General features: G+C 44.8%; 1 long non-coding RNA gene across 1 annotated transcript in view; it reads left to right on the top strand.

The window, feature by feature from the left end:
• LOC131482948 (uncharacterized) overlaps window positions 1-21,580 on the top strand; it is a 64,078-nt gene extending 42,498 nt beyond the window's left edge. The window contains exon 3 of the long non-coding RNA XR_009247415.1: window positions 21,450-21,580. This is a non-coding gene — a long non-coding RNA (uncharacterized LOC131482948). The remainder of the gene's footprint in view (window positions 1-21,449) is intronic.
• The last annotated feature ends 1,278 nt before the right edge of the window (window positions 21,581-22,858 follow it).

Here is a 22,858-nt window from a genome sequence, read left to right as displayed (position 1 = left end):
CTCGATGAGCTGAATGTCATGTCCCTTTGTGCATCTTGGCATACTGTCCACCGCACTTTCCATCATTGCACTAAGCTTCAGAGAGGGACAAGAAACTGCACAAGCAACTCCACTGCAGCCAACCAGTTGGGCTGAGCCATTTTCCTTGGCTCAATCATTTTGTCCGATGTCCTTCTGTGCTCATGAATACTTTGTTTGGAGGACCCAGGGCCCAGAGAGGAAGAGTCTTGCTTCTCTGCTGGGTGTTTTCTCCATGCATAGACATGGTCATGACTGTTGAGTCCCCTGGGCCTGTCACCCTGGCACATTGTGCTGCAAGGAAATGAAGCAGAGGAGGAGCGGGATATCCAGGCATGTCATACCCTTTGTCTTGTTTACTGCCCACAGCATCCCTATATTTTTACCCCCATTTCACAGAGGAGAAAAGTGAGACTCTGGCAGGCAAAGGACGAGGCCGAAGTCACTCAGCTGGCACTATCCCTGTCCCTTTCCTCCAGCCTTGGGGAGCAACCAGAGAGGCACATGAGAGGCAACCAGAGAGCTTGGAGTGAGGCCTGGGAAGTGGTTCCCATGGCCTTATTATGCAGCAGCGCCTGCCAGCATCACCCACAGGGCTTTTGGGAACTAAGCACCATCAGGTGTATGATGGAATTGAGGAATTACACTTTTGAATGAGTTCCACGGTGGCAAGGGGGTGGGGGACATACTTGGAAAAGCAAAGCATCACCATGCACTTCCTTCTTCAGGCCTGTGGGACCTTTCACTGACCCTGGGTAATCGTAATAGCCAGCATTTCCTTGAACATTAACTATGTGCTTGATACTGTGTGAATAACTTCACACATACTGGCTCATAAGAGGCCCATTTTCCAGGTGGGGAAAATGAGGTACTGAGCTATTAGGAACATAGGAACAAAAGCTGGGCTTTGAAGTCATGCAGGCTGCCTCTTAATTCCCTACATGGGACATTATGGTAAGCACCACATGGGAAAGTATGGTACCTGTCTTTCCACCAACACTGAAGGGGTCAGTTTTGCTCTTCAGGGCAAGAGTCTGAGGCCGTTCGTGTTCACCCCACCATATGGTTTACAGCTGTGCCGCCTCCTCTCCTGGTTTAGTTTCTGGGCTTCACTTAAATGTCTCAAGCAAGTGACAGTTGACATCTTTGCTGGCATTGCAGGAGCCGGTCTCTGGCATGATGCTACTTCTTGAAAACTCCTCAGTGAGACACCAATAGTGACTACACAACATCGCGGGGGTTATATATAGCTTCCTCCTGGGAATCAGCGGCTCCAGAAGGCCAGGGGGTTTGAAGAGGATTCTGCAGAGGCAAAGCTGGCAGTGACACCCAAGTGCTGGGAGAACAAAAGCTTTAAATTGAACGGTGGCCCAAAATAACACTGGAAAGAGGAGCTAGTGGCAATTCATGGTAGTTAGGGGAGTGCAGAGGTTGCCCTTCCCAAGGCTAAGTGGCAAGGAGTGGCACAGTTAGCTGCAGAGTCCCCAAGAGCATGGGATTTCACTCCTGGAGGGACTATCAAGTATCTGTGAGTCAGTCCCTTTTTTCTTTTTTAAAAAGATTTATTTAGTTTTGTTGGAAAGACAGATATACAGAGAGGAGGAAAGAAAGAGAAAAAGATCTTCCATCTGATGGTTCATTCCCCAAGTGGCCACAGCAGCTGGAACTGAGCCAATCCGAAGTCAGGAGCCAGGAACTTCTTCCAGGTCTCCCACGTGGATGCAGGATCCCAAGACTTTGGGCTGTCCTCTACTGCTTTCCCAGGCCACAAGCGGGGAACTGGATGGGAAGAGGGCCTGCTGGGATTAGAATCGGTTCCCATATAAGATCCCAATGTGTTCAAGGTGAGGAATTTAGCTGCCAGGCCACTGCACCAGGCCCAGTAAGCCCCCTTTTACTCTGAATGAGCAGCGCATGGGCCAGTGAAGGTCAGGTGCTACTGAAGGTCACACAGCCAGGCAGGTGTCTCAGTCTCTTACCCAACTGGTGTGCTCCAGGGCGTGGTTGTTCAAGCAAAGACAGGCATGCAGAAGGAGCCCATCAAAGGAGCACTTTGAGCAGGACCATGCTGTGGACCTCATGGCCGTCAGAGGGCAATCCTTCCATAGATAAACTTTCGCAGTTTGTTCCTCTGGTTAGAAGCTTCCAATGGTTTCCTGTTGGATGGGATGAAGACCAAACCCTTGGTGAATGGATGTGAGGATTGGGGGAGATGATCTCATGAAAGGTATGACAGGTTCTGATGCAGTTAGTACAGTCATGTGACATGCAATGGTTAATAGTAGCCTGCAGATACAATCATTGCTATATCCTAGAATCTAGGTGTTTAGTAGTCAATGCCATCTATTTTGTGTAAGTAAAACCTATGATGTTTACACAGTGACAGAATTTCCCAACCACACATTCCTGTGAATGTTTTCCCAAGAATTCATGATTGAACTGAATTACAGTATGTATTAAGTAGTACTAAGTAGATGGGGTTTTTAAAAGATTAATTTTGTTTTTATTTGAAAGGATTATAGAGAGAAAGGTCTTCCATCTGCTGATTCACTCCCCAAATGGCTGTTATGGTAAGAGCTAGGCTGATCCAAAACCAGGAGCCAGGAGCTTCTTCTGGGTTTCCTATGTGGGTACAAGATCCCAAAGACTTGATTCATACTCTGCTGCTTTCCCAGGAGCATTAGCAGGCAGCTGGATCAGAAGTGCAGTGGCTGGAACTTGAGCTGGCATCCATGAGGGGCTTCTTTTCAGTTGCTTGCATTATTGTTTTGCTTGTCCAGGCATCTTGTTCTCTTTCCCCAATGTAATTATGAGATCCTGGAGAGCAGTGATGATTTTCTGGGCCCTTTGTATCTGCCTCCATGCTGTCTAGCACTGTGCTTCTCCCTGGCAGTTCTCCATCAATATGTATTTTTTTTAACCCCTGGATCAACTGTAATAGTAATCCTAATACAGCTGATGTATATCGAGTTCCTGATAGGAACTGCTGTTGGATCAGGTCTTGCCATTGCATTCACAGTTCCAGCTACATCTTACTGTAATGCTGTGAGGTAGATCCTTTTTTAGCCCCCATTTAACAGATGAGGGAACCGAGGCTTAAAGATGCAGCATCACTGGCTCAAGGTTACAGGGCTGCTAATTGGCTGAGATAAGACTGAACGCAGGCAGTCTGACGCCAGAGCCTGTGCTCTCCCTGGTGAGACAGCACCACCCCCTCTGCTATCGGGGAGATGGATAGGGCTATATTTGTTCTACTTGCGTCAAAGGATGATCTGAACACAATAAAATGAAATGACTGAATAGTGCTCAAAAAAATAAAAAATATGTATAAAAAGAAAGAAGTTAGGAGTTCAAATGCAAAGCTTTGCCATTAAACCTTGGGGATTTCCAGAGTCATTTAGCAGTGCTGAGTCCCTGACATTATCACCTGGTCCCATCTCCCATCTATTAATGTGTCCCCAAGGAATGGTGACGATGAGAAACTGGTGGTAATTGGAAGGAAATTGCTCCTCCAGGTGTTTCAGAGTGAACCTTAAATCTCTGCCCTTGCCAGTAAAGCAGGTCTCTGAGCAGTTCCATTTTGGTGCCTCATTTGAGATGACAGAAAAGTGAGAAAGCATTGATCCTTTTGAGGCACTTTTGGGATTTCGGGTTCTTGAGGCTGAATCTGCATGTTGTCTGTGACCAACTCATTATAGGTGTGGCAGGTTACAATGGGCAAGACAAGTTCCTATAACTTAAAAATAACCATTTGGTCCAGATCTGGGTAGGGAGCTCTCACCTGGGGGTGGTGGAGGACCGCATTGATTGAGTTCCACATAGAGAGGAGTATTCTAACTCCCCAAGGAGACAGGGCTAGGGACTCCAAAGCACAGCATTTGGTCCAGCATCCGGTCCAGCATCCAAATGCAACAGTCAGAGCAAGACCTCCTTGTGCTCCAGTCAACAGCAGATGGCACAAACTGTGACCGCCTTATCTTGCACTGACAAGAAAATTGCAGAGCTCATTAGCTGGGTGACGACTTTGCTGCCAAATCAGGAGAAACTCAAGACAATGGAATTATGCATCCATTAAAGAGAACGAGGCAGATGATAATGACAGTTAACATTTACTATGTCAGGGCAAGGATACGCACTGTGCAAGCATTATCTCATTTAATTCAACAACCTCATGAGGTAGGCGCTGTTATTCTCCTTTGACAAAGGAGGAAATGGCACTTGGAGAAGCTGAGTCACCTGCCCAAGTGTTCAGGTGGACCACATCCCAAATGCCCTCAACAGCCAGGACTGGGCCAGGCTGAATCCAGGAACTAAGAACTCCATCCAAGTTTCCAACAGGGGTGGCAGGAACCCAAATCCTTGGACCATCTTCCTCTGCTTTCCCAGGCACATTATCAGGGAGCTGGATTGAAAGTAGAGCAGCCTGGACTTGAACTGGCACTCTGATGTGGGACTCCAGGGCCAGCAAATGGCGTCTTAACTTGCTGCACCGTAACCCTGGTCTGCCATTAAAAACACTTCATTACACATGTGTATTTGCAGTAGAATTGATGGAACCAGAGGACTACATGTTAAGTGAAATGAGCCAGACAGAAAAATGCGTGTGCTGTATGTTCGACCTCACATGTGGAAACTCTGAACATAGAATAGTGGTCACTAGAGTCAGGGAAGTAGGGAGAGGGCTGGGGGAAGGTTGGATAATGACTACCACAACATGGACAGAAGGAACAGGGACCAGTGCACCACAGCATGGCTGGGTGGCTGCTTTATGCTTTCTGAACAGACAGAAGGACAGGACTGAAAGGCTTCTTCAGCATAAACCAAAAACAAGGAGAGAGAACGGTTCCTCGCCCTCGTTTGGTCAGCACATAGTATGTACTTCAACTGAAATGTCACGCTGTACTCCCAGTTTTTTCAGTTTGAAAATATTCAGACCAATGGAAATGTTGCAAGATGGTGCAGTAAACACCCATAACAAATCTGCCAATGGGATTCACATTGGTTAAGGGTATTGCAGCTGGATACCATCCATTCTGCATTCAAATGTACTCAAATCCCTCCCAGGAACCTTTTGAGCCAGTTTCTTCCCAAACTAGGGCTCAGTCTCCTTCCCTTTGGATTCAGGATGTGTGTTTTGGGTGGCAGTGCCTCAGGAGTGATGCTGCATCCCTGAGAATGTATTGTCAGTTGGTCCCCCAGGGTGATGCCAAAGCAGACCCATAGGTTAAAGCAGCAGTCATCAAATTTGCTGTTGGAAAGGAGCCCTCCTCCCTTTGTAAATGAGAAATCCTGAGGGTGATCCCTGGAGACTCGGTGAAAAGCCTGCTTCTCATACATAGAAGTCTGTGCACAATGACTTTTCTGCATAGCCATGCATGTGTCTGCAGTACATAATTCAAGAAGCTGGTGGCAGAGCAGTGTGCATAATTACAACCTTCCCTCTTTACAGACCCTCATGGGTATTCATCAGTAAGAGGACAGGGGTGCTGGCTGGGAAAGGGCTGATATGGCCAGGCCCCCCACCCCGCTGGGAGGAACCCCTGTGGTGAGTGTTCCCGGCCCCTCCTTCTGGGCTGCTCTCCTGAGTAATGAGCCCGAGTTTCTCTGAGTATGGATTTCCCTTCATTCAGCTCTTTCCTGATCTTTTTGTAGAACCACAAGGCCAGAGTCTCTTGCTTCCATCCAGAAAGATGCCCTCTGTCTGGATAGGAGCATCAGAGGCCTGACTGCTCCTTATATGGGGCTTTTAACAAAATTCCCATCTCCTGACCTGTCTGTAGCCTGTTTTAAGAGGAGCATGACACTGCCAATTCATGGACCTTTGGGGATACGCAGCACAAATTCCATCGATTTCCTGGTACTTCATTGCCTCCGTGGGTTTTAACTTGCTTGGGTTTGCTAAGTCCATTGCTGCAGGTCTATTTGCTGTTGTCTTCACTCCAATTCTCTGCATGCTTCTGAGGCCTCTCCTTCCTCCTTTTAATTATTTTTTAAAAGATATTTTGTTGGAATGTCAGATTTATAGAAAGATCTTCCATCTGCTGGTTCAGCCCCCAAGTGGCCACAACTGCCAGAGCTGGGCCAATCGAAAGCCAAGAGCCAGGAGCTTCTTCTGGGTCTCTGATTTGGATGCAGGGTCCCAAGGCTTTGGGCCATCCTCAACTGCTTTCCCAGGCCACAAGCAGGAAACTTAAAGAGAGCAGCTAGGATACAAACCTGCACCTATATGGGATCCCGGCGCATGTGAGGTGAGGACTTTGTCCACTAGGCTACTGTGCCAGGACCCTTCCTTTTAACCGTAACAAGAGGGCTGGCGTATAGCAAACAAGGGTTCAGCTATTGCCTGTGATGCCAGATCTGTTAGGATTGCCATTTCGAGTCTGTACTGCTCTGCTTCCAATCCAAATCCCTGCTAACATTCCTGGAAAAGCAATGGAAGATGGCCCAAGTATTTGGATCCATACCACCCATGTGGGAGACTCAGATGCAAGTTCCTGGCTCCTTGCTTTGGACCTGGCCCAGCCCCAGCCATTGTAGCTATTTGGGGAGTAAACCAGCAGATGCAAAATCTCTCTCTCTGGAACTCTGCCTTTCAATACGAATAAATAAATCTTAAGAAGTTAACTAAAATGAGAATTTGGAAAGGTGCATCATTGCTTACACTTAATCCTAAATCTACATTTTGTGATTTTCTATGGTTTCAATTTCTAATGAGCCCATATTTATTAAAACAAAGTAGAAATACAGTACAAGTGTTTACTTTGTTTTCAAAGATGCTGTAGATGAATGCAAGAGGTATGGGAGTCAGAGGCATTCTGATTGCCAGTGGAACCACTTCCCACTGGTTTAAGGAACAAGCAGTTGATTGGCTTACTCAGCCAGGATGTCCAGAGGGAAGTCTTGAGGGCTGCACAGGCACCGAGCCTCCAGAAGCGTCTCTCTTGTCTGGATCCTCTCTGCTCTACCTTGGCCTTTTCTGGCCCAGCCCCCTTGCGCTGCTCTGCATCTGCACAGGTTCCCACCTGCAAAATGGGGCTGTCAGGGAAAATGAGTGATGGAAAGGGTTGAACATTCATGCGTTCCACAAACAGAGCAGCTTTCTGAAATTCTAACCGGTAATAAGCATAATTGCTCTTCAGAAATCTACCCAAGGTCTCCGCCCCCAGGAGCAGGCGTGCCACGAGGCAATGCTGCCTGAGCTGATGTTAGGGCGTCTGGGTGAATGAGTCAGTCATCAGCCCCAGGGGATAGGCTCGTATCTACCCAGATCTCAAGTAGCTGTGTTCCACCCTGGACCTGCTCTCCAATTCTAAAGCTGAGCATGGGAGGGAGAGATCTATAACCTCCGCAGTGACAGGGGTGAATGACTGATGGAGCGCTCCTGCTCTTGTGTGCTGAACTCAGTTTCGTAGGGCGAAGGGCAGGGATGTGACCTCTGTGTGCAGCCAACCCAGCAATAATGGGAGAGTGTGGGCTGGACAGGCAGAAGCAAAGAAGACGCAGGAGAGGAGAGGCAAGGAAAAGTTGGTGAGCTGCAAATTCATAGCAAGTAGGTGGTCAATGTCACCAGAGAAGCATCCCACAGAGCTTTGTACAAGGATGGGACCCATGCCTCTATTTTCTCATCTACAGAGAAAACTCCTCAAGCACTCAGAGGTGGACACGTATGTGTCTGCAGGCTGCACTGATGAATGGAAGGATGGGCTTGCGCACACCACCAGTCCTAGCAGGTGCTCTGTAAGCAGTGGCCATGTTATCCAAACGATCAGTGTAATCAGGGATCATGGTGCTGGGACTGGGACCCTTGAGTCAGATCCCTCTTACTGCTCTGCTCTTTCTGTACCCAAAAAGGCAATGTAACATATTTGTTTGAAAGTGAGTTAGAGAGAGAGAACAAGCTAAACCCAGGAGCCTGGAATCCTATGTAGGTTTTTTACGTAGGTACAGAGACCCAGAAACTTGGCCATTTTCTGCTGCTTCTGTTGCTTTTCCAAGCACCATAGCAGAGAACTGGATGCCAGGATTGCAAGCAGTAGTTTAATGCACTGTGCCACAATGCCAGCACTCAGAAAAGGATCTTTTCAATGGAAAAAGCTGAAATTCATTGAGTTTTACTAGCAAAAAATAAGTGCTATTGAGAAGCATAAAATGTCATTTTCTTGAGGGCAGGAATTTTGCTTTTAAAGTGTTAATACCTCCATTGGATGAGGGGGTGAGGGGGCAGTCAGTGGCCTTAAATCATGTAGATGGGGAGTATATGGTTACCACTTCTCCTGAAGACAATTTGACAGAAAAGCATCAAAAAGCATTAAAAATATGCATGTCCTTTGCCTTAGCAGTCCCATGTCTAGAAATGACATCGAGTGGTTGTCTGCAGTGATTTACTTAAAAAGCTTACTGTGCTGATTGTTGCAGTGGAAAATTGGAAACAGCTGAAATGTTCGACAACAGGGATTTAATTAAATAAATAAAGGCACATCCACTCACAGGGCTGTGAAGCAGTCATTTTGAATGATATTGTTGGCAGAGTATCCATTGGTGTGGATATAAGATTAATTGAAAAAAGCAGGGCACAAAATTGTGTGTATGGCATGCGCCCTGCTGTGGACGAGCTTTTCATCTCCGTAGCATATTCTTGGACAGGCTCCACCATGAGGGTCCATCCTGGGCGCATGATTAGACCTGGGCCCAGGAAGAGCTGATAAAGCTCTCACGAGAAAAACAGCTCTTTCTTCATGATTGGAGACCAAGGGTCGTGCATGTCAGAAGCTGTCGTGTCTCTCTTTGCCTGCTTGTGATGAAAGAACGAAGAGAAAGCAGAGTTAACAGGTGCAGTGAGACAGATCCCCAATGACACTTGCTGAGCCCCTGGATCCAGCTGCCCTAGGAGCTTCACTTCTATGAGCCAATTCATTTTCTTTAGTTGCTTACATCAGTTTGAATTTCAAGTTAAAGAATCTTAACTCAAACTAGTCCAGTACTAATTTTTTTAAAAAAAAAATCAGCAACTGAACAGCATACAGGAAGGCATACATCCAGATGCTGGTTGTAGTGGTTGCTGGGTGGGCAGGGTGATGTCCTTGCTTGCTGCCTGCTTTTTGCTGTAGTATTATGGTCATTTCAAAACATGTGCACAAGTTCTTTGGCGTTCCTACTATCAAAATGTGAGCTTTGTTTCCTCTCCTGTGGACTTTAGAGTGACCTGAGAGGCTAAATGTCCAGGAGAGGGTTGTGGAGGTGATGCTTTGTGCCTTCCAACACCAGCTCATCCACAGCAGGTGGCCTGGGAAGGTTCTAAGTCATAGCTTTTGGAGCCCTGAGTTTCCATGGAAGGAGTCTGAGGCAGCAGCAGGATGAGGAAGCCCAGACCACCCAAAGGGGGACTCATGTCGATTGTTCCAACTGCCTGAGTCCAACCTGAGATCCCAGCTGCCTGCTAGCACCTACAGCAAGAGGCAGCTCCAGAAGATTGGGCCCCAGAAGTCAAGTCAGCTCCATCTTTGTTCTTTCCAGCTTAGCCTCTTGGTGGAGCAGTTCCATGCCATGCCCATACCCTTTCCACACCCCTGACCTGTAGAAGGTGGGAGTGTGATAAAATGTTACTGTAAGGTACTAAATCTTGGAATGGCTTGTCACACAACAATAGATCATTGAAACAGAGATTTTTTTTTTTGTCATGAGATGAGATTGTTCATGAAGTACCTAGCAAAAATGTCTCTTAACATTTGCACACATAAAAAAATATTCACCTAGGAATAGAGACTTGTCCCCCCATCTCCCTGTTCCTCCATGTTGTTGGGGTGGGCACAGAGGGAAACATGACAAATAGCAATTGACTTCTTATTCTACTGCTCGCTTAGGGGCCCAACAAATGAGCCAACATCTTAGCATCTTGATGACATCTGATATGTTGGATTACTGAATTCTCAGAAGCAGCTGTCTCATCTAATAGGTTAAAAATGACTTCAGCCTAATTGCAAATGTTGACTACTCTCATGAAGAATAATTTGGCAGTGAGCAGTACATGAGTTAGAAAGCTTAGATTTGAAAGTAAAAACAAAGATGCAGTGTCACGAGGCTTACACAAGAAAGGGAGTTTACTGACTTTCATATTTGAAAAGGGAAAAGCTAGGGTCAGCCCCACATGAGGATTACTCCAGTGGTGGTGTGACCGTATGCATGTTGATTTTTGTATCTTGCAACTTTCTTGCTCTGTCACTTCTAACACTTTCTCCCCCTTTCATGGCATCTTTACGGATTTCTACATATTCATAAATAAAATCATGTCATCTGCAGGCGTTTCTCCATCTCAGTTTGAACAGTCTTTAATTCTTGCTTTTGCTTAGTTGCTCTGAGGGAATCTTCCAGTACTATGCTGAAAACATGTGCTGAAATTGTACAACCTTATCTTGTTTCAGGCCTTGGAGCAGCTGTGTTCCTTTCTGTATTCCTCTCCTTTGCTTCCATGGTAGACAGGAGGGCTAAACCTTAGCCAGCAGCACAATCTCCCCTCGGGCTCACAAAATCGGCAGCACCATATTAGAGGGCTGTATTTTCTGGCTCAAGTAGATAGAGTACATTTTTTTTTCTTTTCTGAACATAACAAAATCCAAGGGAATCCAATCAGAAGAGATTCTTGCATTCCCATGTTCATTTCAGTATCATCCATAAGAGCCAAGAAATGGGATCAACCTAAGTGCCCACCAACAAATGAATGGATTAAGAAAAATCGGTGCTTATACATACCATCGAATACTATTCAGCCTTAAAAAAAAAAAAGAGGGGGAATCCTGTCATTCGCAACAACACATATAAACCTGGAGACCGTTGTGAAATAAGCCAGGCACAGAAAGTCCAATAGCATAGGAGCTCCTGTGTGTGTGCTGTCAAGAAAAGGGTCAGCCACAGAAATAAGAGTAGGATGGTGGTTAGCAGAGTCGGCTAGAGGCGAGGATGAGGATGGATGCAGAGAAGACTGGAAGGTATCAGTCACAGAAGGCAAAATTTCAGAGACAGAAAGAATAAGTTCAGGAGCTCGATTGTGCAGAATGGGGAACATAATTGATCTCAAAACAGGATTCCTGAAAGCTGCCAAGTCGGCTTTAAAATATAATAGTTTGATAAAAGAATACATATATTCCACAATGTATACATATGCATTATTTCAGAACGTAATGTTGTACCCTGTAAACAGATGCAGTTTTTACTTGACAGGCCCTGGAGAGGTGTTGAAAATATATATGTAGGGCGCGATGCAGTAGCCAATCACAAGGCTTAGTTGATAAGTTCCTAGGGAGGGAGGGAGGGTGGAGCTTGAGATCTTCAAGTCCACTGCTAAGTGCCAAGAGGGGACTGCTGTAACTAAAGCACTCTGGCAAGAGCCTCTTCTCACCCTCCTCCTCCATGGCCAACCTGGCTCATGTCCTAGGGCACTGCTACTTCCAAGTGAGCATTTGTGATGGGACCATTCACTGCCCTGGTTGGCCACAAGGATGCACGTGGTCAGGTACTGAAGGTACAACTTTGACATGCTTAAGAGATTGACCAATGACTAAACTACCTGGTCAGAATCCTGGCTCTGTCATTCATCAGTGTGACTTTAGATTGGTCATAAAACCTCCCTGGCATCTCTGTTTTACCATCTGCAGAATGGAGAAACAAATAATTCTCATCTCATTAGGTTGTTGTGAAATCAATATTCCTGAAATATTTGAAACAGTGACTAGAGAAATATTTATTTAATAAGTGCTGGTAGTTGGTGAGCAGGTCCTGGAAGGGTGTTGGCTGGTCCTAGGTCACGTGACATTAGAATCTGATCTGAGTGGAACCCTTTCCCCCACACAGCACTTTCAAGCCAGATGGCTCATCTGGTTGCTGTTGTTATAGAGCTTTTCTTTAACACAGGAAAAAGGATGGATTTCAACTATAAACACTACACAATACTGCCTCTTGTACATAGAAATACCCAGGCAGGTAACGATACTTAGTGATGGAAGAAGCAATTTTCCCTCTGTCATGAAGGATCTGCGATGGGGAGGCAAGGGAGAGGGAGGGAGGGAGATTATCACAGCTCGAGAAAGGATGCCAGGAGGGTGTTCAAGAAACTCTGGAGTGGATTCTTTTTTTTTATTATTATTATTTGTAAGTCAGATATACATAGGGGAGGAAAGACAGAGAGAAAGATCTTCTGTCTGATGATTCACTCCCAAGCAGCCGCAATGGCCAGAGCTGCTCTGATCTGAAGCCGGGAACCAGGAGTCTCCTCCAGGTCTCCCATGTGGGTGCAGGGTCCCAAGGCTTTGGGCCTTCCAAGCTGGGCCCTCAAGTGGATTTGTAACCCTCTGGCACTGGATTTGTATTCTGAGTTTAAAATCTAGTATTTCTAATTAGTAAGAATATGGTCTTGGGCAGGTCACTTAACCTCTTTGGATCACCCCTCTTTCTTTTCTTTCTTTTTTTTTTTTTTGTCAGATATACAGAAAATGAGAAACATTGATGAAGATCTTCTGTCTGATGATTCACTTCCCAAGTGGCTGCAATGGCTTAAGTTCAGGTGATCTGAAGCCAGGAGTCAAGAGCTTCTTCCAGGTCTCCCACACAGGTGCACGGTCCCAAGGCTTTGGGGCCATCCTCGACTGCTTTCCCAGGCCACAAGCAGGGAGCAGGATGGGAAGTGGGGCCACTAGGATTAGAACCGGCGCCCATATGGGATCCCAGCGCATGCAAGGCGAGGACTTTAGCCACTAGGTCACCACGCTGGGCTCCCCTTTTTCTTTTCATCTGAAGAATGGAGGAAAAATAGTAACTTTTCTCCTAGGGCCATTGTAAGGTTTAAGTAAGCTAATACATATAAATGCTCTTGGTACCCGGCACATACTGAATGTGAAAAGATTACAGATGTGAAGCTATGGTTATGACAAGGATGACAACATTCTTTGGTTTTACTAAAGATTTTTATTTATCCAACAAAGTGGGGGGTTGTGGAGAGAGAGATTTTTCATCTGCTGGTTGGCTGTTCAAGCTCCAACAGCAGAGGCTGAGCCAGGCTGAAGCCAAGAGGCTGGAGCTTCAGCTGGGTATCCCACATGGGTGCAGGGGCTCAAAAACCTGGACCATCCTCTACTGCTTTCCCTAGGCCATTAGTATGGGTCTGGATCAGCAGTGGAGCAGCCAGGACTTGAACCAGAGCCCTTATGAAATGATGATGTTGCAAACAGCAGCTTAACCTGTCATACCACAGCACTAGGCCCAGACAACGTTCTTTTTTTTTTTTTTTTTTTTTTTTCCAGACAGCATTCTTAAATACTCTGTGCCGGGCTATGGTTGTTCTAGACTCACAAAACCCCCAGAAGGCAAATGCTTCATCATCTCTATCTAACTCTATCTCCATCACCTCTGTTCCTCTATCGCTATCTCTATCTCCATCTCTATTAACTCTCTGTCCATCTCCACATCTGTATCTCCATTTCCGTTATCTCTCTGTCTGTCTCCACATCTCTGCCTCTATCTCCTTCTCCGTCTGTCATCTCTATTTTACCTGTTGAGGTGAGCATTTGAGTTCAGAAACCTTAATTGACTTGCCAAGGTCACACAGTAAGTATATGGTGAAGATGATGTTGAATCCCTCATCTGTGTGACTTCTGAGTCTACATCCTTAGCCAGGTACCATCCTTCCTCCCTTCAGTCAACAGTCCCACTGAACTTAAAATATCATGGGAGTGAACAGCAAGTCTTATTCCACTGACCCACTCCCACTCCCAGAGTAGGTACCAGGAACTGTCTGCTGAATGACCCATTGATTTTCACTCCCGCTGCTGGCACTCCTGGTCCCTCAAAGACCTTCCTCCGTACAGCTTTGAATTAGCTTTGACTGAACACAAAAGGAAGAGGATGAAAAAAAAGTTGTTCTCCCCAAGGATACAATTAATCAGAAGGCTTCAGTTGCGCACATCCCTCTGTCTGTATAAATACGTATATCAGTATCTGTATAAATAGTAGCAACCGCAAGGGTTGCTAACTGTGATGTGGTTGAATGGGAGACTGACAGCATGATTCATGGCTCAGGTCAAGTTTAACTCTAACCTGTTTGTGCAAGACAGATTTGCTTCAAGAACACTTTCTGTTGCATAATTGCTGTAAGCCCACCTTTTCCCCAGGGAGGGGATATTACCACATCAGCCCACAAGCTTCTGCTGCTATAAACCCCAGTCAGCTATGGAGTTGGCTACTTTCCCAGCAGTGTAGGCCCAGGTATGATATAACCGATCTTTGTTAGCACAGGAAGGAGCAATCAAAAATTGCAGCAGGAGGCAACTGCCAGAAAACCTGGGAATATGAAGCAGAGTACTTCTCGAATAGTGGTTTGGAGAAAGCCTTTCATTCAATTGTTCATCCACCCATCCCTCCAATCATTCATCCATCCACCCATCCACCTATCCATCCACCTACTCATCCATCCACTCATCCACCTATCCATCCACCCACCCATCCATTCATTCATCCATCCATCCACCCACCCACCCATCAATCCATTATCCATTCATCTATCTATCAAATTATTATTTACCCATTCATCGATCCACCCATCTACTTATCCATCCACTAAAAAACAACCTTAGTCAGGCATTCTGTATTTCAGAGCTGAATGGATTCCTAAGTAGTATACCTGTAGCGTTAGAGAAAATTTCCAACCTGCCTCCTCCAGGTTTAACTTTCTCATTCATCCTCTGAGTAACAGTCATAGGTACCTTTTGGAATATGCAGATTTATTCACTCTTGTGCTATAAGTATTTCAAAGATTTCCCATCACCTGCAGTAGTACTTAGGTATGATGTTCTTTTCTTCCCCCATCTTCCTGCCATATTTATTATTAAACTATGCTGAAACTTTTGTTCCTTATAGCAAATTCATCTCACATCCCCTGTCTTCAGTGTATGCTTAAACAATCTTCACTCATGCTTGAACTTACATTTACATATATTATAGATTTCTCCCTAATATTCTTCTTCTACCAAAACCACTGAGATTTTAGATTGTTAGCAGCTATTCTTGGGGTCAGCACAATGGCTCAATTGGCTAATCTTCCACTTGCAAGTGCCAGAATCCCATATGGGTACCACTTTGTGTCCTGGCTGCTCCACTTCCCATCCAGCTCCCAGCTTGTGGCCTGGGAAAGTAGCAGAGGGTGGTCCAAAGCTTTGGGACTCTGAACCTGCATGGGAGACCTGGAAGAGGCTTCTGGCTCCTGGCTTCAGATTGGCTCAGCTCCACCTGCTGTGGCCACTGGGGAGTGAACCAGAGGATGGAAGATCTTTCTGTCTCTCCTTCTTTCTGTAAATCAATCTACATTTCCAATAAAAACAAATAAGTCTTATTAAATTTAAAAAATTTTTATTTTAGAGGATGTTTACATAGTTGATCAGGGTGGTAAAGATCCAGGGTTAGGAAAAAGTGGGTGTGATCATTGTTTCAGAGTTTTCTATTACTTCTTTTTGTTTCCTGGGAATAGTGAATGGCCACCCAATATCAACCCAGGGTCCCTATGTGGCACATATTCCAAGGATTCTGCCCAGGTGTTTTCGATAGTTCTGAAATGCTGTTGATCTTGCTGATCCAAGGATGAGGAAATCTTTCCACTGTCTGTTAGCTGCCTTAGTTGACCTTAGAGTCTTGATTCATCCAGATATTTGCTATCATCATTTGGCTGGGGTAGTTCTCCAATTTGTGTTGTTCTCCTTCCTCTGCTATGGTACCAGATGTCCTTTGCACGCCCCAATGGGCAGCTATATCCTCCACGTGCATCAGGGCCTGCCGTCCACTGCTCCGTCTTTTCTATTGAGGAGGGTCAGTTCTTGCAGACAGGCCCAAGGAGTTGGACCCTGGCAGATTCCCCACCCCCAGGTCTCACAGACCCAGCACATGCAGCACAACACACATGCAGGCCTAAGGCCCTGGGCTATGCAACATGGACCCTGCCAGACCCCTGCTCCAAGGACTCACAACCCAGCACCCACAACCTCCAGACTGGCATGGCTTGACTTACCTCAGCATCCACCAGCGGGTGCTGCAGCCTGACTTGCTCCAGTTTGTCCCGAGTTCCAGCTCCTGCTAGGTGCTGCGGCCTAACCTGGCTCAAGCAGCCCCCAGTCCCAGCTCTAATGTAAGCTGGCTGGTGTTGAGGCCTGCCCCGCCCCTCCTCCACCACCCCTGCTGGTTCCCAGATCTACCAGTGGATGTTATGAACTTGTCCAGCCTGGCCTACCCCTAGGCCTGACCCACATGTATGCTGGTGAATACTTTAACCTGGTTTTGTTTGGGCTGTTTCTTGCCTTGGTTCTTGTGCTCACCTGCAGGGACTGCATTCTGACAAAGGAGTTCCCCAAACTCCTCAGTCAGATCAGATCTGGGTCCTTGGTCCAGGTTGATTTTGTCCACCTCTTGTCCTGGCAGGAACAGTGTCCTTGTCCAACCAGCCCACACCCATTCTGGTTCTTACTGTTGGGTGTTACAGCCCAGCTATACCTGATCCATGCCCCAACACAGCTCTCGTGTGGTTCAGTGAGAGTCGAGACTAGCACAGCCTGTTCTACACCCACCCTGGCTCTCATGAGTACCAGTGGGTACTGGAGACTAGCCCAGTGTTGCTCTCTCTAGACTCAGTCCATACCCATGCCAAGGCAGACTGTGGCTATGTCCAGCCCAGCCCACTTCCCCCATTCCGGTTCTTGTACTCACCAGTGGGAACCCCAACCCAGCTGTGGCATCCCTTTAGCTCCCCAACCAGGTCTGTTCCCAGCCACAGATCTTGTACATGCCAGCAGAGACTGTAGTCCCACTGGGGTGAGAACACACACCCGTCCTCCCCGCAGTTTCTGCCCCCAGACCTGCTTCTCTCATGTGCTGGCTGGTGTCATGGACCAGCCTAACATTACTCGTCCCCTGTTCCAACTCTAACTGGTGAGTTCTCTGATCTAGTCCTACCAGGTAGGCCCCCAGGCCTTGCTTTAGTGTATGCCAATGAGTGGTATTCAATGATGGTTGATGCTAACTACCCCAGCTCAGGTCTCCCACGTGTGCTAGTACTTCAGTCTTATCCTTAAAGGTCCTCCTGTTCCCCCCTCCAAACCAGTCTGTCGCAGTCCCCTTGGTTACCTGCAAGTACAGTGGCCTTGTCTATGGAAGTCCCTCAGTAGTCATTCCTCATCTGGACACGAACTCTCAGGTTCTTGCTCACCCCCACCTGTGCCATCCTCTAGACCAAATGTCAGTCCTCATCTCCAAGTCCCTAGAGCATACTGCTGAGTGGCCTGAGGGCTTCGCCGATACCTGGGCCACCTGACCTCAGTCCCGCCAGGCCTCTACTCCCACAGGCCTGGCTACCTAGATGCCAGTCCAAAAATAAATAAATCTTAAAAAGAAAAATAAAGAAACTATCTTTGTTCCATTCTTTTTTTCAAGAAGATTTATTTATTTTTATTGCTAAGTCAGATATGCAGAGGAGGGGAGACAGAGAGGAAGATCTTCTCTCCAATGATTCACTCCTCAGGGCAATGGGAAAGGTGCAGACTTCCTTGGGAGTTAGGTAAGATGTGAGCTGTTGGGAGGAACAGCATCTCTATGACCACTGGTGATTCCACCAGGGGAAAAGGCAACAGCACAGAAGGGCAGAGGCCGAGAGAACCACAAGGATGCAGAGCTGGAGGGCTGGCAATATTGCCACTCTCTGGGTCAAGCTGACTTGCATTCAGACGGACTCCAGTTTTGTGAACTGGTGAACTTTTTTGTCTTGCTCCTTCTTTGGGTTGGATTTTCTATCATTTGAAGAAACAAACTACAAAAAGGGCATCACTGCATCTCGAAAATGCTGATTCATCTTTAGCCTCAGCTCCAGTCTCACCTCCCTGAGAAGGCTTCAGGTGATTTACATTCTTCTGTTTCTAGAATCTCTTGGATCTCATGCTGCTCGGTGTGTGTTGATTATAAAGTGCCCGTACTCCCATATTTGATGGAGAACTGTGAAGACAAGGTCTGTGTCTCCTATGTGTGCCCACAGTCATTCCTGGTCTGTAGCTGGACTTAAAAGCCATCATCGGGCCCTGCACAATGGCTCATAGGCTAAATCCGCATCTTGCAAGTGCTAGAACCCCAAATGGTCTCTAGTTCATGTCCTGGCTGTTTCACTTCCAATACAACTCCCTGCTTATGTCCTGGGAAAGCAGTAAAGGACACTGCATATGGGAGACCTGGAAGAAGCTCCTGGCTTCAGATTGTTTCAGCTCTGCAGAGTGAACTAGTAGATGAAGATTTTTCTCTCTCTGTCTCTCCTTCTCTGCATAAATCTGATCTGCTTTCCAATAAAAATAAATAAATATTTTTTTTTAAAGAAGGCATTGAGTGTGCAGATAGGTGAATGCACACTAAATAAAAATTTTTGAAGAATGTCTTTATATCTTGGTCAGTTTCATTTTGTGATGAACAATTAATCCCTCCTTCAACTCCTGCAGCACTAGTGCTACTGAAAGAATATATATTTTAATGATTTATTTATTTTTCTTGAAAAGAGAGATTTACAAAAAGAAGGAGAGACAGAGCAAGATCTTCTATCCGCTGGTTCACTCCCCAAGTGGCTGCAATGGCCGGAACGGAGCCCATCTAAACCCAGGAGCCAGGAGCTTCTTCAGGGTCTTCTGCTACAAAGGGTGCAGGGTCTCAATGCTATGGGCCACCCTCTATTGCTTTCCCAGGCCACAGGCAGGGAGCTGGAAGGGAAATGAAGCAGCTGGGATATGAACCTGCGCCCATACGAGATCCCAGCGCATGCTAGGCAAGGACTTTAGCCACTAGGCTATCGTGCTGGGCCCAGCAAAAATATTTTTCGACTTAATGTTTTAATTATTATTTTAAGGTAACATTTTTTATTTAAATTATAGTCAGAAGCTTAAGGGGACTACCAAATAAGTATTCAATAAATAAAAAGATCATTAGCCCACCTGGAAAATGCTGGTGCTATACAAGGTAATCAAATGAAAAGGTGTTCAACAAGAGTGTCTTAATTGATAGCATTTCAGAACTATTGAACTATCAAAACCACTTGAGCAGGACCCTCGGAGCATGCCCCACATTGGGGACCCTGGGATAGCATCAGGTGTCCATCCCCTATCCCAGGGTATGGAGGCAGTTGGATGTGGCTTCTCCCCTTTTTCCCTACCTCCCCCAGATACTGGAAGACAAAAATGTGGAAACAGTATTCTCACCTACTTTCCTCTAACTCTTGACCCTTTCCATCCTAATCAACTATGTAAACATCATCAAAAATAAAATTTTTAAAAATATCTTAAACGAAAATGCTAAATTTAAATTTACCAGAAGTGAAAGTTAAAAAAAAGACACTGAAATTGAAATAAGTGCTGATTTCCAAATCATTTATTTTCACCTGAGTTAGTGTTTCCTAATCAAGCACTCCAAGGGGTTTACCAAGGAAATACAACAATAAAATGCAGTGTGGGATCCTGGATTGTATTGACATCACTAGAAGAATAGGCTATGTTATGTTTTAATCAAGCCTGTAGATTGGATAGTAATTGTGTTAATATTAAGTTCCTGGTTTTGACCATTGTGCTGTGGTCACATAAAATGTTACTATTGAGAGAAGTGAGGAAAAACATAGTAAATTCTCTGTTTTGTATTTTTGGCTTTGCTGTAATTCTTTAATTATTCCTAAGTAAAAAAGACCATTTTTCAAAAAACCACTTTAAGATGAAGAGAAAGATAAGAGATTGAAGGAGTTTTAATTACATTTTATTCTAGAGAAGATGGAATTACTCCTGTTATGAAACATAATGACATTTGCACCTTTCTAATTCTTTTCATTTACTCTTCCCCAACTTGCCAATTCCAGTTCATTATTTTTATATTGTCAAGATTGGGAACACTTACCTCCTTTTCTGCACTCATAATTATTGTTGGAACTCTTTAATTTCAATTATGTCTCTAAATACTGTATCTTCAGCTCGTGGCATTTTCCCATCCCTCTAGACTGCTGTATGTGAATCTATCTCTTCATTGGCCGGATTTCATAAATAAGCACTTGTAACAGAATGGCTCACTGCCGGTGTGTTCTCTGAGTTTATGTGCGCTTGAAAATGTCCATGTGTCACCATTAAACATACAGGAAGATCCAGCTGAGTAACTCTGCAGTTTGCCTTCAGCACTTTGTGGACATTACTCCATCATTATCTGTCACTGCCTTTTGTTTTTTGTTTTAAACAATGGCTTCATTTTTTATACAGCTTTATGAATTCTAATTCATGTAATACCTACATAATCATGACTAGAATCAGAACACAAAAGAGTTCCACTATTCCCTAAAATGTCCTCATGCTTAGAAACCCTCCCCACTCCTACCCCTTGGTAACCACTAACCTCCTCTCTGTCCCTATAAATGTCCTTCTGCCATATAGGTGAAATGCAATTGGAAGGAGACAGTATGCTGCCTTTTGTTACCAATGTCTTCCAGAGCCACTCTGAGATGCAACCTTAATATTCTATGCACATGTCAACAGTTTCCTTTTTCTTGTAGTGTTACACTGTGTTCATGACCTACAATTTACTTCATTATTGAAGGGCAGAGTGGTTGTCCCATGTGACCCTACACCAGCTATATGTCAGAGTTCCAGCTGTTCTACACCTTTTTAACACTTTGTAGTTAGTCCTCCTCCTCCCCTTTAATTTTAGCTATTCCAATAGGTATATAAAGGTATCTCACTATGTATTTTTTTAAACATTTGTTTATTTTTATTTGAAAGGCAGATCTTCAGAGAGAAGATGAGATAGACAGAGACAGATCTATTCACTGGTTCACATCCAAAATGACTTGCAACAGCCAGAGCTGAACTGATCCAAAGTTGGGATCCAGGAGATTCTTCTGGGTCTCCCGCATGGATGCAAGGTCCCAATGATTTGAGCTGTCCTCTGCTGCTTTTTCAGATCATAAGCAGAGATTGGAATGGAAGTGGAGCAGCTGGGATATGAGCCTGTGTCCACATGGGATGCCAGCACCTCAAGATGAACGATTAGCCTGCTGCTCCACTGCACCACCATGCCAGATGCTATTTTTGTTGTTTCCACATTATTATTGTTATTTTTTCTGTATCTGGGGTAAGTGAGGAGATAAAGGGAGAAGCCCTACTCAGCCTCCCACCCATCCTAGGTCCCCAACATGGGGCATGCTCCGAGGGTCCTGCTCAAGTGGTTTTGATAGTTCAACAGTTCTGAATTGCTGCCAATCTCAGCGTTCCAAGCACGATGAAATCTCTCCAGAATCCACTGGCTGATATAGTTCACTTTAGAGTCTCCGTTTGCCCAGATTTTCACTGCCAACACATGGCTGGGATAGTTGATTGATTTGTTCTGTCCTCTGTCCTCTGTTGTAGTACCAAGTGTCCTCTGCAGGTTCCGATGGACTGCCATATCTTCCATGTGCACCTGAATATGCTGTCCACTGCTCCGTCTGAGATTTTTAAGACCTTTAGCAAGCTAGGACCAGAAGAAGGCTTCCTTAACCTACCAAATAAGTAACATTGTTTTAAGATACATGATTGAATACTTCCCCCTAAGACCGGGGAAAAAGGCAGAGATGTCCATTGTCACCACTGCTATGTGACATTGTGTTATGTATGTTAGCTGCTGCCAAGAAATAAAAGGCATACAGATTGAAAAGCAAGGAATAAAACTGTCCCTATCCACAGGTAATCCGATGGCCTATGGAGAAAATCCTAAGGTATTTCCAAAAAGAAAACATCTCTGGCACTCACAGATGAGCTAGGCAAGGTCACAGGACATGTGGCCCACATGTAAAGATTCATCATATTTCTGTATACAATTAAGAAACAGTTAAAAACTGAAATTGTAAAAATAAAGTAAATCACAAAAAGTAAAAATACTTGGGAATAAAAACTAAAGAAAAAAATATCAGCTCTGCTGTAGCTGATCTGGCCATTTGGGGAGTGATTCAGCATTCAGAAGACATCCCCTCTCTAAACTCTGTAAAATCTGCCTTTCAAATACAAATAAATAAATCTTCAAAAAATTATGAATGGATATGGAATGTGGTTAAATGATTGTTCTGCATCAATTAGTAGGATCGTTTGACTTTCTTTATTGAGTTTATATGTGTTCAGATGATTGGTTGAGTTGGTTTTTATAATGTTTACCCAGCATGACACTCTCAAAGAAAAAACTTATTTGATTAAGATATATTGTGTGTTTGTATGTGTGTGTGTGTATGGAGGGTTACACACACATATCTTTACGTTAACATATCCTTCATTCATTAACATTTTGTTGAAATCATATTATGTATCAAAGTTAACATTGCTTAGAATTCTTTCAAACTGGTAATTGGACTTACTAATAGCCATGGAGATTTTTAGTCATCTGTGTCTTCTTGGGTGAGTTTTGGTAGCTTGTGGCTTTCAAGAATGTGCTATTTCAGCTAAGTTGTTAAACTGAAGTGGATTGAGTTGTTTATTATGTTTTCTTATTGCCTATTTATGCCTGCGTGGCCTATAGTGATATTCTGTATTTCACACTGGTTATTGGTAATTTGTGTTTTCCATTTGTCTTTGTTAGTTTCACTAGGGGTTCATCAATTGTATTGATCTTTTCACTGCAGCAGCGTAGGTTTGACTGATTGTGTCTATTATTTTTTGTTTTCAATTTCATTGATTTCTGGTCTTATCTCTATTATTTCCTTCCTTCTGATTGCTTTGAGTTTATCTTGTTCCTTTTTTATGTTTTTTTTTTAAGGTGATATCCTAGTTTGTTTATTTAATATCTTTCC

This window comes from Ochotona princeps, chromosome 22, assembly GCF_030435755.1.
Source record: "Ochotona princeps isolate mOchPri1 chromosome 22, mOchPri1.hap1, whole genome shotgun sequence".
Lineage (NCBI taxonomy): Eukaryota > Metazoa > Chordata > Mammalia > Lagomorpha > Ochotonidae > Ochotona > Ochotona princeps.
The sequence above is the reverse complement of the archived record's forward strand: the minus strand, read 5'-3'. Positions and strand labels throughout refer to the sequence as shown.